At 45.0% G+C, this 14,530-nt stretch overlaps 2 long non-coding RNA genes across 3 annotated transcripts; both read right to left on the reverse strand.

Annotated features, from left to right (window-relative positions):
• Positions 1 to 1,933: 1,933 nt before the first annotated feature.
• LOC124703221 lies at positions 1,934 to 6,507 on the reverse strand. Of its 2 annotated transcripts, XR_007002984.1 has the most exons (3): positions 6,297 to 6,507; positions 2,503 to 3,582; positions 1,934 to 2,170 (listed from the first exon to the last, which is right to left on the reverse strand). It is a non-coding gene; the product is annotated as an uncharacterized LOC124703221 (long non-coding RNA). The 2 variants fall into 2 exon arrangements; XR_007002983.1 differs by lacking the exon at positions 6,297 to 6,507 and having other exon boundaries at positions 2,503 to 3,854.
• Positions 6,508 to 7,189: 682 nt separating this feature from the next.
• On the reverse strand, positions 7,190 to 8,135 carry LOC124703222. The gene is made up of 2 exons (XR_007002985.1): positions 7,931 to 8,135; positions 7,190 to 7,407 (listed from the first exon to the last, which is right to left on the reverse strand). It is a non-coding gene; the product is annotated as an uncharacterized LOC124703222 (long non-coding RNA).
• Between the last annotated feature and the right edge of the window lie 6,395 nt (positions 8,136 to 14,530).

Raw genomic sequence — 14,530 nt, forward strand, 5'->3', positions numbered from 1 at the left:
TCCGTTTGGGTCGCGCGCTGCGCCCAACGCGCGGACGCATCGCATAATCCGGAAACACGAAAATAAAAGAAAAAAAGCAAATTTAAACGAAATTTGATTAAAACATATGCCCTATTTCGGGCAAATTTATACATAGCCCTATTTTGGGCAAATAACTAACAAAAGAAGCCCCTATATGGGCTTTTAAATTTAAACTAATATTAAAAACCCTCTATTAGGGTTTGGTCGGCGGCGCGGTGGCCGCCGGTGCGCCACCTAGCCCCTGTGGGCGTCGTCGTCGTCCACCCCGGGCGGCGACGCGCTGTTGTGGCTGGAGCGCGCCGGGGACTCCGGCCACGGAGACCACAGGGCCTCCTCCCACGGCGAGTGGGGGTCCGGAGCCACCCGACGCTGCGGCGGCGCACGGAGCAGCGCCTCCTCCCTGAGGCGCTCTCCTGCCAGGCGCGGCGCCTGGCCTCCTGGCGCCGCCGCCTGTCCTCCTGCCGCCGCTGCTCCTGGCGGCGGTCCTCGTCGGCGCGGCGCCTGGCCTCCTCCCGCCGCGCCGCCTCCTCCTCCTCCCGCACCGCCTGGCTGGCCTGGGCGTAGAGCGCCCAGCCCTCCGCCTCCTCTACCTCCCGCCGCGCCGCCTCCTCCATCTCGGAGGTGCGAATGGCCGCATGGAGGTGCGGCCATTGCGCCTCCTCCTCCGCCGCCGAGATCACGAGGGCGGCGCGGAGGTCCGGGTCCTCCTCCGAGGACTCCGGCTTCGGCTCGAGGAGGAGAGGCGGCGGTTGCGGCAATGCCGCACCGCCTCGGGCGGCCTCTCCGATGTGGAGGCCGCGCTGGTTTCCTCCCGATTGCCGCAACGCCGGCGGACGACGGCGGCTGCTGCTCGCCTCGTCGTCGTTCGCTCCGGGAGCGAACCGTCACTTCGGGGCCATGGCGGCGGTTTTGCTCGGGAGTGGAGTGGGGACCGGAGTGGAGGGCCGGATCCCTCCCAGTCCCCATTTAATAGTCTCCCTGGTCACCGACAGGTGGGCCCAAGGGAGACGAGGCGACCAGCGCACGGACGCGAGCGGACGGCGCGTGCCATCCGCGGCCACGCAAACCTAGCCCAGATTTGGGCCGGGTTTGCGTCGTTCCAGACGCCGCGGCCGTCCGCTTTTGCGGTGCGTCCCCGCGCTGGGCTGCGTTTTTGTCCGGCTCGACCCAAACGGACCCGCGGGACTGTTTAGGTCGCGCGGTTGGAGATGCCCTTAGCACACAGGAAACGTTTGTACTTGCAACACCAAAAGTTAGCACCGATGCAAATGAAAAAATGAATTAACACCATTTAAATGTGAGGAAAATCAAAGAAATGCTAAGAAGTGGTGCTTATCTTTTCTCATTGATGAAAGTTTTGTATAACATATATAATAAGCTGAGAAAACAATGAGAAGATCATAACAAAATTGTTTTCTACCAGACGAAATTACAAACATATTAACACATCGCGTGTTAAAAGCAACACAATGATCGAAAATGGTGAATGGAACCTGGGTGCGCGCGCACCCATTTACGAAAAGTTCAAAAAAATGCTATTTAAAAGTTTCAAAAAAATATGAAGTAAATTTTTGCATGTATATATTATGTTGATACTTACTCGTGTGTGTTTTCACGAAAAAAATACCATTGTGTGTGACCTACACAAAAATGACAAAATGTAAATTTCTATTCCTGTGAATAGTACAAATTCCTATTCACTATTCTCATTTGGACATTTTGTCATTTTTATGCAGGCCACACACAATGGTATTTTTTCGTGAAAACTCACACGAGTAAGTATCAACATAATATGTACATGCAAAAATTTACTTCACATTTTTTTGAAAACTTTTAAATAACATTTTTTGAACTTTTCGTAAACGGGTGCGCGCACCCAGGTTCCAAACGTCCGGGTCGCACAAATGCACAATGATGCGCTAAAGAGGTTATTAACAACCTTAGACTACATGAGCGTACAACAATTTTTATAGATACAACCTTGGTAATAGGATCTCATCCTCATTTTCTCTAGCCGTTTTTCCAAACACTCACATGCAGAGATTAAAGTTGATCAATTCAGCAAGAGATCCCTTCGATAGTCACCTGCTTGGTGACGCAGCGCAATATTGATAACCAATGAATGATGAGTTTAGATTCGTTGACCACACTGAAATAAGATAAAAGACCCATTTACCCTGGAAATATAGGTTAATAGGAAACATAGAAATGACACCAGGCTGGCATGTCTACCGAAATAACGAGTGGCTAGCAGAATAATCTCAGATAGTGAAGCTAACAAAGATAACTACAGCTGACTCGGTTTTCCCAAAGAATCTCAACTTGTTTCAATTAAAGCACTTTCACCTCAGAGATCAAATTTTAGCAGCTGGTTACGGTCAATGCAATATTTAGACCATAAATAGAATGAACATATGGACATAGAAAGGAAGCACGCGAGAAACATCAGCGACTTTCTTTGGGTCAGAGAGGAATATATACCTCCTTTGCTAAGCACTGAATCCTTTTCATGGGACTATGAAAACAGCAACAGCATGGATTACTGAAATATTGCCAAGCACATCTGGACATAAGAGAAAGAGAATTATTTGTCTTTGGCCCAAGAGATAACCAGATAACTTATGACAGATGAAGTCACAGCTGAAACATTGAGACAGTATATTTCACCCAAAGAGGGAAATCATCGAGATTTCCATATTAACGTTCAGTTACCATTGATGCACCAATGATTACAGTAAAACCTGCTGCAACCGGTCTAAGAATTGACCTTGGTAGCATCAGTAGGAATTCACTAATCTCATACGCTTCACCTTCATGCAAGATATCAATGAAGTGTTTAACAGGTACAAATATATAGCACTATTGGTCTAAGAAAAAAGGAGATGGTAAAAAAGCACCATTTAAGAACATGTATAATACAGAGAAATACGATACACAATATTATTTTTCAGTCTTAATTCATCGATCATTTAACAGCATATCGGAAGAAACAATAAAGCTCTAGCTAATTGTACAATGGTGGCACAAATAAAGACATGGGCGTGCATCCAAACTGAAGTGAGAAGTGGTACAAATTATGTTCCTAATTATATTAAAATATTTACAGCATAAAACATGTCAATTACGCCCTGATGATAGCTTTATTCCCAAACTGTACAACACTGACATATAGCGGCATATTATTGAAAGGAAAAGTAGTCACATTCAGTTCCTTATTATATTTTGGAATCAAAATTCATATAAAAAAGCATAAAAAGTGTTCCTCTATGCACTGATGACTACATTCGGATGCCGAAAAAAGCATTAAAAAGCATAGAAATTGCATCGCAGTGCTAGCAAGTATTTCGTTTATGTGTAGCATAGTCCCAGCACCACAATCCATACTGACCTTGAGTTGTTCAGCATGAGTAGTAATTTAGCATCATATCAATTACAGGTGGGTGAAAGGTTTAAACTTGAAGGTTCACTGTGGTAATTCAAATAAACTTGAGAACTGGCCACACAATATAGGAGAGGCATTTCAAGGGCATGGATCTATCTACCTCTCAATCAAGCCGTGAGCTGCACACACAAATAAGAACGTAGTGGTTAGCAACAACTTTTAGGCTGTCACTTATTAACTATGACAAGCCACTACGAAAATTATTTCTCCATTCCTATTTTTATGACATATTCAGTTTGAAAAGTGAGAGAATTAAGAGTCAACCTCGAAAGGGGAATGGACCAAGGCATCAGTGGCAACCATTGAAGCCAATGGAGGCGCACTAACACACGGCTGCTCTTTTAACATGACTAATCTACAGTAGAAATATGCAGTAGCAAGATAATAATTAACAGAGGAGAAGCCCGCCTGCCTCCCGGGTCGCTCGCGCGGGCGACTCCGGAGGCGACCACTCCAAACCCTAAAACCAAACCGAGCTCCCCTGCTCCCTGGCCGCCGCCGCCGGTGGTGGCGGCGCCTGGCCGCCGAAGGCGGGGGGCTGTGTTCGTGGCGCACCCTGACGGAGCTCCTTCGCGCGGAGGGACGACGTCGCGCGGGTCGCGCGGGCTGCGAGGCGGCGTGGTGTAGGGGCGGGGAACGAAGGCGGCGCGCGGCGGCGCGGCGCCAGGAAGCTGCACGGCGCGGAACGCCTGCTGGTGGCGGTGGCGGCGCACCTGCAGGCGGCGGCGCTCGGGCCTGATCTGGGCCTGACCTGGGCCGTGCGGGCCGCAGCCATGGCGCTCCGCGACGACGCTAGCTGCTGGGCTGGCTTCCCCTTCTTCGATCCCCCTCCTCCCATCCTCCTCCCGGCCGTCGCTGGTGGAGGACGTCGGACGTGCAGGCATGCGAGCATCGGCCCTTTGGGTGATGGCTGCTCTGCTCTGCCCCGACGGATCCCGGCGGCGGCAGCTGCGGGCCGGCGCGGCGGCGTCTGCGCTGGCCGGTGCCTCTCCTCCTGCGACGTTTCTAGGCTTCCTCCGAGTGTCGGTCTACTCCAGCAACCTTCATCACCACCTCCGGTCTGCCCCTTCACCATCGAAGATCCTTGTTCGTGGGTCGGGGCGAAATCCCCGCGCGGCAACAGCCTGCGCTGTCAACGGCGACGCCCGAGGGTGCCGTTACCTTCTTGGAGGCGTTGGCATGACCCTCACCGGACTTCCTCCTCGAGCATCGGGGGAAACCCTAGGTCTGGCCTGCTCGGACCGGGCAGCGGCGGCGTCTCGCCGCCGTTCCCTCTTGAGGGCGCCGCTTTGGCTGCAAGTGGAGTATTGGTTGCTGCAGCTGGATGTTGGTGATGCGTCGCTACGGCGTAGACTGCTTCACAAGGCATGGAAATCCAGGGCGCTGCGTATGCCAAAGCCGACGCCTCCCGATGATTTCTACACCAGTTCCAGCTAGGCCCTGCCTCCCACTTGCCGACTCTCTTGGCACATGATGGGTGTGAGGTACGTTGGCCTGGGCAGTCTTGGAGCTGCAATCGTCCTTGGAAGAGTCTGGCAATGGCGGTGTCGCTGCCCTGTTGTCCCAAGTCTGAATGCCTCACCATTCTTGGTTGGAGGCAAGGTTAGGCGAGGCCTAATGTTGTTGCGGTCTGTAGTCGAGGGCACCTCCTTACCAAGTTGTAGTCACTTGGTGAGGACGGTCGTGTGTGTGTGTTGTGTGCGTGTGTGTCCCTCCTTCTGGAGGTTGTACTCCCGTTGTCTTCTTCTTGTTCAATGAAATGAAACGCAACATCTCTTGCGTTTTCTCAAAAAAAAAAAAAAAAAAAAATTAACAGAGTGACTAAGAATTGACACAGAATGTGTCTATTGATACCTACTAACATATAAAGTTTTCTCTTTTGAGAGTTGTTTAAAGGTGGTCCTACTATTACAGAAAAATATGACAGAAGGGTGTGACCAAGGCCTAAGCGTCAGCCTTTAGTGCTTTTACGGAAGCTAAAAATTGATGCCCATAAACCGTGCCTTAAAGAGAAGTGAACTTGGCTACAGCCGACAGACACATAAACAATAACAGAAGAAAGTTGGACTTTATTTATATTCCTATCGTTTATGTTGGCATCCATCTTTTCACAGCACTAATACTAATGGACTTCTATGAGTAAAAGTGTTAATGAACTTCTGTAAGTAAATGTTGCATTGGTTAGAAAAAAACCAGAGGCTAGGCACTTATTTGTATACGAAATATAGATGCAATGAAGAAAGCTGCAATATGTGGTAAGTGTGTGCGCAAGAAACATTATGCACAATATGAAATTGATAAGAAACTAAGATGTAGAATATGTAAGTACCAAGCAGAGGTTTTGTCAGATATATGCAACCCTACCGTGTTCATATCGTCTACGAAGAGGATAAAATAAGCAAAAAAAATGCACAAGCAAAGTATATTTATTACTGAGGCTGTTTGAGTTCCATGGATCGAGATGCAAATCATGTGACTGTATTAAAGTACAGTCAATGAAAATCATGGATTGAAACTGCACAAACCTCTACTCTGTTGTCACATATGAGGCAATTTATCATCGTAAATAACCCGTCAAGTTCATGAAAAATATATGGATTATGACAGTAACTAAATTCGCTTGAGGTACACAAGAAATTTCACTTTGAATCAGACAACATAAATACTCATCAAAATTAGTGGGTTTGCTGCCACAATTCTTAGAGTTGTATTTGCATATTGAACATGCTTTATGAATCAGTAGGGGGAAGTTTCTCCTAACAGTAGACAAAAACCATGATTTAGTACCAGACCTAAGAGAAGTATTGTTAATGATCTCGACTGACGAGTGTACCTTGAGTTTTGGCGTCAACTCATTTGGAGTTATTGCAAATGATGACAGGTTGTATCTTGTGGTGTTAGCCGGAAGTTTGTTTTTCTCCCAGAACAGAGAGGCTTCAGATTTATCATTAGTAATAGGGCAGTACATGCTCTCGTCCCACTTTCCACTCAGGGTAGAAACCTTATTACCGTCAGTATCCTCAACAAATCCTTCAACCTTGCATAGAACTATATCTTAGTAAGATCTATGCAGATGATAGGGGAGGCGAAAAACATACAAATCACGGGAACCATCTATAATGTTGTCTTTTACCTGGAGGATTGCATCCATGAAAAGAGACTGATGTTTCAACCTGACCTTGCATGAATATTGCCTATATTTCCACTTATGATCATCGTGCCATGGTGATGGCAATGAAGTTTACGGATGATAAGGTTATTAATCAATGTTGTAACCTGGTATGAAGAGTAAGAGTTTATGCACTTCAAAAAAGGTTCACTTTTCACAGCTCAAAAGCAATTCTACAATTGAATTTGGAAAATAACATGCCAACAATTTGCCCTCGCAACTGCTGAAGTAATCACAAAATAACAGATATGACCACCTTTTTTTCTCAAGAAAACTTCAGTTTAGTGGAGATTTGGAATGGAAAATTTCAATGGGGATGGAAAATTTCAATGGCAATGAGAAAGGACAATATACATTATAATAGTTAAATGAAATAAGTGGTAATTTGAACTACAACTTTAGCTATGTTAGTCTCTCTTTGTATATACGAAACATAATGGCAATGAGCCTAGTAGGAACCATCCTTAGGATATAATTATGATAAACGCAGCCATGGCGATAGAAATCAGATTTCAATGATATAAACCGGATATATTCAGTAACTATTGGTCATTTCATAATAAGGTGAGGCAATTTATTTGTGGATGCTAAAGTATTTAGAAGGCAATAAAAGAAAAGCACAGCTCAGAATCCTCACTATAATATAAAGAGTGTCCAGGCTTCTCCTTCCCTGAAGATCGACATAACAAATTCATAGCAGACTATGGAGGTACAACAGACGCATAGAATAGTTGTCCAAATTATTGTAGATTTCCACGAGCCCATGCGTCTCTTCCTGGACAGACATTAACCAAAATGAAACTGTTAGCTGAAACTTCAGAAGAGATGCAACACAAGTCAGTAAACAATGACATATTTTAGCTGTAACTCTTATCCGAGACTTCAGAAGAGATATCAAGAATTTGTGTGTAATGTAAAAAATAATGTTCCAACAAAAAACAACTTGAGAAGATTATATCAGTAATTAATCATAAGTAGCACAAATTAAACTGCCCAGGCCGCTCAATAGATGACATAGATAATACTGAATCACACACTAAATAGTATATATTGCGTGACAGAAAAGAAATGTATAGCTAGTTAGCCAATGACACTAAGTAGAAAAATACATGCTGGAACAGTTAAAAAATAAGCATTCTCGTACATCGCTCCATCCTATCCATGAAAAATAGTCGGGCAAGATTTAATATTGAAAACAATATGACGTGCCCCTAATAGTGAAAATTCGAGTCACGCAGCTGGGATAGATCATATATAGAAGACTGTAGTGAACACCGCCTTAAATAATATGTATGTACCTTATGAATTTCTTATCAAACATCGCATATCCCACCAAAGTTAGCATCCTGTTGTAGCTCAGTGTCGCAAGAAAATGAATGGAGCAGAGCACAAGAAAGAAGGACATCCTGAAGACACATCCATGACCTAATGCCACCATTGAAATCTTCTGCACCAGGGAGTAGTCAACAGCCAGCCAGCCAACCACATATTCGCTCCAGCCTTTAATCAAGGCACGGCCGCACTCCTCGTTCCTAACCAATCAACTTTCAGTCACATGACGGTGGCCTACAAACAAAGGGAAAACAGTTCACAATTTCATCAATGAGAACAGGATGACCTCTACGATCCCAGAAATGCACATATGAGCTGAAAGGTTCTATTTGTCGAAAATAGCGTTTTACTACTTGTTTACCAGCATCGTTTCACACTCTGCTCATACTAATATTTTTTCCTTGCAAGCTTGACCATCGAATTAATCGTATCAATGGAAATTTGTCAGTTGCACAACAGAATAATATTTTCCATGCCTACTGGAGCATGAGATCTAATCTATCTTTTGCCAATTTTCATGGCAGGCCCAATACTACAAAGATAAAATATGGTACCTGTAGCCACTTCCTGGAGTGATGTGGAGGAAGAAGCAGATGTATTAAAGGTATTCCGCCAGTGCAGAGAAAGCCATGATACACCCCAAACTGTTGAGAAGCCGGCCGATAGAAACCTTAGCACACAGTGGAAATAAAAAAATAAAAAATATAGAGTTGAGATTAGGCAAAGCAAGTACTTACAGTAGCAAGAAAACCGGACCGTAAGAAATAATCTTGGAAACTGAAAAAACCTATTGTCGCATTATAAGAGCAAGAACTTACATGAGTTTGCTCGCTGCAAATATGTACAAAATCCATTATAAGCATTTTTTGAAAAACGAATCTAGACGGCAGCAAGACAAAAAAAAATCAGTGACAACACTTGATACCACAGGGCAAACATACTATATACTGATTCATTCCACGAAACGGTTGATGCTTCCAAGATAAATGCATCACACATGAACATGAAAGCTCTAACCTATATAATGAGATTGCACACACAAGTTTTAAAATTACATAAATATAGCTTGTGAATCTATATACATATGATATTATGCAATAAAGGAGTATGACCTTTTCGAGACAACAATTTTGCTAAGGAACGAATGGGTTTATCTTTAATTCAGCTAATCAGTTACAGATGTTCATTGCTTGGGTAACTGATGAAGTGAATTGATTAGACGCTCACCACAATCAGAGCTGGTGTTCAGCCCATCACACCCATCCGTTCCTGCTAACACATGTGACAGAATAATTCCATTTAACAGATTTCTGCTCTCAAGCTTCCACCTAAAACATGTGCCAATGCATTCAGATACATGAACTGCAGATTGAACGGTAAGCAAATAATGCAAGGATTTCTATGCCAGTTTCATGCTAACAATCATATACAATATGTTGTTCGGTCAAATTACCAAATCATAATTTAAGTCTTGAGAGCTACCCAAGCAACAGAGCTAGGAGGCGCAAAGCGTTGCCGTAGATGTCGGCGACAGCTTCAATGGCCTTCTGCTTCACTTTGTCATCGGTCATGGTAGGAACCCTGAGCACCAACTTCTGCTGAGAACCAGCCAACCGATTTGAGGGGCAGGTGCCAGCTACATAAGGGGAAAAAACCTTGTAAGGTGGGGGAAAAGACATACAGCAGACAACAGATTCAGTGTGTTTGGGCCTTTTCAATTTTTACGTTTTAGTGACTTGAATGCTTTTAGGAGATTACATGTTCTTTAGTTTTTCTTGGTTGGCCGACTTTCTATTTGACCACATGACTTGCATCTTTTCCTTACTTTGTTTGGCCGGTGCATGCTGAGAGATTAAAGATTTGAGAGAACGAATAGCTAAAAACAATACAATACAATATAAGAGAGTAGCAGAATAATTCACTACTTGGATGTTCCTCCTCCCTAAAATTTGCCTTTTTTCTTCTTTTGCCTACAGGTTTTCCAAAAAGAGCATGGCTAACTTTCCAATGATTCTTTTAGATAAACATCACATCAAATATGTGTGTGGAATCATTAGTGCGCGGCAAGTGGTAGAATCTATCAGCAGCTAGCTAATTAGTTGTACTAATACTAATCAATCTGCCTTGGATCACAAGCCCAAAAGACAATACTTCATGGTTACTCTAATAGAAAAGGCACCGTTTGCATCTGAACAACCAATCAGCTCAAGGTGGATCATAATCCACCAAAGAACCCAGCCACAGCTCTTCACGTACAGTAATTTTAGTCAGAATTTTCACCAAGCACCTTATAATCGTAGATAAAAATGGATCTGCGCGAACAAAAGATGAGATTTTCTCCATTCCTTTGAGAGAGAGAGGGATAACCTGGTGTACTCCTTCAAAGAAGAGGTGGACGACTGAGTAGGCCACGACATTGCCTAGCAAGAAGATCCTCGGAGAGAGAGAGATAGACCTGCACGTGAAGGTCGGATGCAGCAATATCAATCTCGTCCTCCTTCTCACCGGCAGGTGCTACAGCCTACATGCCCTCGCCGGCAGGCGCACCAAGGAAAACGGAGGAGGGCTCGGTGGCAGAGCTTCGACCGCTGACCCCACGCGTGGTACTCCAGGGCCAGCAAGCCACCGCTGTTCCGCGCCCAGCGAGCGCAGGTGCCGCTGCTCTTCCGCCTCCATGTCTCCAGCAGCCGAGGCCGCGGCCGCGGGCTTCTTGGCCATCCCGTTGCGCCTGCTATAGGAGAGGTGGAGGTGATCCGGGAGTTGATTGGGGGTGGAGGGAGGAGACGAGTCCCTCGCGTGCCGCTCGAGGGCAGGCCAGCCGGCGCTCTTCCGCGGCCAGCGAGCGCAGGCGCCGCCGCTCTGCTCTCTGGCTAGCAAGCGCAGGCGCCGCCAAGGGAAGGGCACGCGCGTGGGCGTCCCACGAGGACCAGAGGACGAGGTGGAGGTGGGGGGATTGGGATGGGGCGTGCGACGGGATTGGGGAGGAGGAACCGGGCGACGGGATTGGGGGCTGGCGGCTAGGGTTTTCGCCGCGTGCCCTGGTCCTTTTATACCGCGCTGTGAAAAGAATGGACGGACAAGATGCACTGATGGAAAGATCTGACGGACCAGAAGTTCAAATCGCTGTGAGGCCCCAGTGGGGGGGTCATCATATATACCCCTGGATTCAAGGATATGCACGATGCAGAATGACACCTATGTCAGATATACATTGATTAGGAAGTCTACTTACTCTACTCTGTCTAGAATAATGTGTGGCACTTTTACACGGATTAGGAAGTAGACCTTTTTTATACTAGTCGTGCACGCAGTAGTTTTTGACATGCAATCCGTACTTCAATTTTCAGTTTCTCAGTATGTTTCTTAGTGATACTAGCATCCGTTGTAACATTGTAGTTTTAGTCCATTGCGGCCTGGTGATTTTTCTCATGACATAACCTACTTTTGAATTATCTTCCACCTGTTGTCATACATATATGAGAATAAACATGCTGTGGGGTTTTTCACTACTTGCTAATATCATCGAGGATTTTCTTTGCAGCTCAAGTCAATTTTGATCAAGAAAGAAGGAAGTTCTGAAAAGTAGTAGGGGGAGGGGGAGAAGCGGTGACAACGTGACATGCCTGTCGTGAGATTGTATGAGGTCCAAAGGTTTGCCCAAGTGCTTCTGAGTTCCTGATTTTGCCGTAGTTCTCCTCATCCCGTCCATCGTGGATGTGGATCTACCTTGTTCGTGCCTTCTAGTTTTTTATCTTTTTTGCCCCTCTCTTTTTCTGTTTTCCTATGTGGTGCTTGTCGCTGCTGGTACCAGGCGGCTTTGCGTGAGGACTATGAAGAAGAGAGAGATGGTGACGTGGAGGCAGCTGGTAGACCAGGCCAACGAAAATAGAAGTCCCACTTCCCTGTCTTATGTGAAAGCCTCAAAAAAGGCTGATGTAGAAATAAGGCAACGGGCTACTTTTTTTTGGTCCTTATATGTACGAAAGCTCAGTTCAATTGATCGTTTGCTGGGGAATGAAAAAAAAAACAGGAAAAACCGGACTGACCAGAATAAATTTGTTTCACCTTTTTTTTGTCCGAACTGACCAGAATGAAGTTTTAAGCAGAGATTGAAGAGGTAAATGAATACTACTAAAGGGGGAAATCTGACTTGAAGCGAATTGCATTTTCATCTAGATGATGGTTAGACATACCCGTACTATAACTCTCTAAGCGGAGGATATGACAGAATTGGATCTGGAAATAAATCCGTGCTATTAGCGAGGGCTAACCGAATACTGTATGAGTTAAGCTGCAATTTAGTCAAACTACTTTATCATGAGCGTGCCAAATATTTGGTATGGTCCGCTTTGGCATGAATCCAAAAAGGCCCTATGACAATTCAAAAGTCCAAACAAGTACAACCAACTAAATCACTACTCTATCAACTACAACTTCGGATGTGTTTTCCTTGGACTTGAAGCATACAAAAAACGTAAAATCAATGTTAAATATTACACATCAACAATTTTATTAACATTAATTACCAACAAAGTCGATGATCTGCACATTTTGATACTTCCTCTGATTCATATTACTTGCCACTAAAATGAATGTATCTACAATTAAAATATGTGTAGATACATCTATATTAGTGTCAAGTAATATGAATCGGACGGAGTACTTATAGCTGCATACAAGATATGGGTTCCTACTTGTAAATAAATGTTACTATAACACAATCCAACTTAGTTATAGCCTCGGTATGGGTTCCTACTTGTAGCGACTTATTATTTCTAATGGAAATGAAACTGTACCAAACAATAAATCCAACTTAGGTATTGCCTCACTATGGACAGGTAGTTCAGCAATGCATGTTGCAAATGTAGTCTCGGAAACTCAGCAAAGCAAATCTTGTACAGTATCATGGATCAAAGGGATACATAGACAAAATTAAAGGGCAATGTCCTTGAGCACAACAATTCATGACCTTTGCAAAAGTAAGTTCTCCGCAGTCCGCACTATTAAGCTATCACCTGAAGTACCCTAATACCAGAAAGAAGATGCAGGTTGAGGTTCTGTAACATAGCCTCACGAATCAGCAGCCACATTCTTGTGTAAAAACAGATAACAAAGTGATCCATAGGTTCACAAAATTTCAGGTGTGCTTCGAATTTGTGAACTGTACACACTGGCATGCAATGACATTTACCAAAGAATGAGAAACTCACCGATCGCAAGGACTCCAATTCCTGATGGGATGAGAATATATTAGGTTGAATGAAGTTCAGCAGTGACAACGGTTCTTCTATGTTATTCTGAAGAGGTGTTCCAGTGGAAAGGAGCTTGTTATCCATTGGAGTGTGCCTTAACTCCCTCAGCGATTAACACTTCTTATTTTTCAACCGCTGCCCCTAGAAAGAAAAGTAGTCGGGTGTCACATAAATACATAGGGAAGGGAAAAAAAACGTGCAAGGACAATAATTCAGAGCATGTGATATTCATTACATCATCAACAACATACTTCCACTTATAAGTAGCTGATAACCAACCAGTTTGATATTTCAAATTTTATTTTCTCTGGCTTGCTCCCCAAAGTATGTTGTTTCTTTGATGTGAGCCAAAAGCCCTTCACAGAAAATAATACAGTGTTTGACTCTCTACAACACATAAGATTTTCTGAGTCCCAATTGTATGCGCAAATAAAACCTTGTCAGGGTCCAAACTCCAAATTAAAGTACTCCCTAGACTCATGATATGGATACAGAGAAATCTACTTTTACTTAGTATTCCACTGCTTTTTTAGCAATTGTGGGAGAAACACAGTCAGACAATTGTATGCAGACAGGGATAGGAATATTGATGCTGTAAAATGTGATACATACCTCAATACTTAAGAAATTCTTGTAATTTTCACTGACATTATCATGACAATAAGTCACAGGCAAACTTGAAACGAAATCAAAATAGGTGGGAATCTACTTTTACTTAGTATTTCACTGGTTGGTTAGCAATTGTGGGAGAAACACAGTCAGACAATTGTTTTACTCCTCCGGATCAAATCACTGACCCTTTTACCTTCCAGAGAAATCAGCAAACACCTAATGTGCAGCAAACCCACCCACGTGTTCTATCTCACCTGGTGTAGAGGAAGTAGGACTCGACGGGGATGCAGCACGAGAAGACCTACTCTAACTCCTCTTGTGGAGGCGCGGTTGCAGGGGGCGTGCAGGCTGAGAGGTGCGGCACGCGGGCCAGAGCTCCCGCCGCAGCCTAGAATCATGCACAAATAGACCAAGCTCCCGAGGCTAGTGTCGCCGAGGGGTCTGGGTGGTGGAGGGGTCGGCGGCTCGACGAAGCGGGATTTGGGCTTGGAGATCGAGGAACAGCGACGGAGGAGGGCCACGGAGGCAGCAGGGAGAAGCGGGCGCGAGGGGCTCGTGGTCAGGGGCTATGGTGAGCGAGGGAGGATAAGGGCGGGAGGGGAGCGGGGTACGTCGTGGCGGTGCCGATCGTCGGCGGACACGATCGGTACTCTGTCGATGCGTAGGAAGCCAGGGACACGTGGCGAGCATGCACATGCAGGT

The sequence above is a fragment of the Lolium rigidum genome, chromosome 3, assembly GCF_022539505.1.
Source record: "Lolium rigidum isolate FL_2022 chromosome 3, APGP_CSIRO_Lrig_0.1, whole genome shotgun sequence".
Classification (NCBI taxonomy): domain Eukaryota; kingdom Viridiplantae; phylum Streptophyta; class Magnoliopsida; order Poales; family Poaceae; genus Lolium; species Lolium rigidum.